Source organism: Colobus angolensis, unplaced genomic scaffold, assembly GCF_000951035.1.
Source record: "Colobus angolensis palliatus isolate OR3802 unplaced genomic scaffold, Cang.pa_1.0 Scaffold256, whole genome shotgun sequence".
In the NCBI taxonomy this organism is placed as follows: Eukaryota; Metazoa; Chordata; class Mammalia; order Primates; family Cercopithecidae; genus Colobus; species Colobus angolensis.
In genome coordinates this window covers 4,433,246-4,434,838 of record NW_012115777.1, presented here as the reverse complement: position 1 = coordinate 4,434,838, position 1,593 = coordinate 4,433,246, and positions in this window count along the sequence as shown.

The window sequence follows — 1,593 nt, the reverse complement described above, 5'->3', positions numbered from 1 at the left end:
TGCAGGCTGATGCTAAATCCTATGAGAAAAACCAGCACATCAGGGTTCTTGTTGTAACCAACTTTCAGGAAAAGAATCCTAATCTCTGAAAGGCAAGTATAAGAAAGATTACTGTTCATAAAGGAGTATGGCCATGCTAACCTTCAAAGTGGGCAGAGCCACAGCAAGCCACCTCATCAGGTCTGATAACCATCTCCTGGAAACGGGCGATTTGGAGATGGCTGACAGGACTAACGATATGAGAGTCGTCCTTATTGGTGAAGTAGCCAAACAAACGAGGATGCTTCAAAACTACCATTAGAGTGAACAGAGTTGGGCAGTGGGGGACAGGATTTAGGGCTGAGTACCCAATTTCTCAATCAGATAAAGGGCAAGGTGGTTCTCCTCCACCCAGCTTGGGTAGGAAGTGCAATCAGTCTGATTTCACAACAGAGAAGGCAAATCCTCCTGTTCTGATGTCTTCTCCTACAAATCTATTCCTTGCTCACTCTATCATACTCACACTGGCCTCCTGACTTTTCCTTGGATGTGCCGCGCATGCTCCTATCAAGGGCCTTTGCACTTGCTGTTCTGTGTGCCTGGCACGCTCTTCCCCCTGATTTCCTCATGGCCCCCTTTCTCACCTCCTTCAAGACTTTCCTACTATCTCAATGAGGCCAAGTGTATTCATTTTTTATTGCAGCTGTAACAACCACAACTTACCGGCTTAGTATATATAGGGTGAATTCCCATATACACTTCATGTGGCATAAGACAATACAGATTCATTTTCTTATAATTCTATAGGTCAGAGAGTCAGAGTGGGTCATATCAAACTAAAATCGAGATGATGCTATAATCGAAAGGGACAGTCTGTGTTCCCTTCTAACGCTCTAGGGGAGGCTCCCTTGTAGGACGGAGGTCCCTGTTTCCTTGCTGTCTGTCAGCTGAAGGCCGCTCCTGGCTTCTAGAGACTTCCTGCATTCCTTAGTGCTGGCCCCCTGCCTCCATCTTCAAAGCCAGATATGTGGAGACACTCTCACAATTCAAGGTTTTCCTCTTTCTTTTTCCTTCTTTAAATGTAATGAATGGCATTTATTTAGTAACACTGACATTTGTATTAAAATGGGACTACACATTTTAAAAATCACTGTATTATAAAAATGTCATAAATTTCTCTGGACTCTAAAATTGAAATACAATTTATAAACACATATCCTCATTTCTCTAGAGATGATGCATATTATCTAGGTAGAAAGAAAATGAAATGGCTAGTATGTACCCAGTTTGAAAGGGTATCTAAGGAAAGGTATATTAAGGACACTCAGTTTTTAATCTGGGTTATAAATTTTTTTGTTTTTTGAGACAGAGTCTTGTTCTGTCGCCCCATCTGGAGGGCACTGGTGTGATCTCAGCTCACTGCAACCTCTGCCTCCCGGGTTCAAGTGATTCTCCTGCCTCAGCCTCCTGAGTAGCTGGGATTACAGGCACTCCCCATCACACCCAGCTAATTTTTGTATTTTTAGTAAAGATGGGGTTTCACCGTGTTGACCAGTCTGGTCTCGAACTCCTGACCTTGAGTGATCTCAGCTCACTGCAACCTCTGCCTCCCGG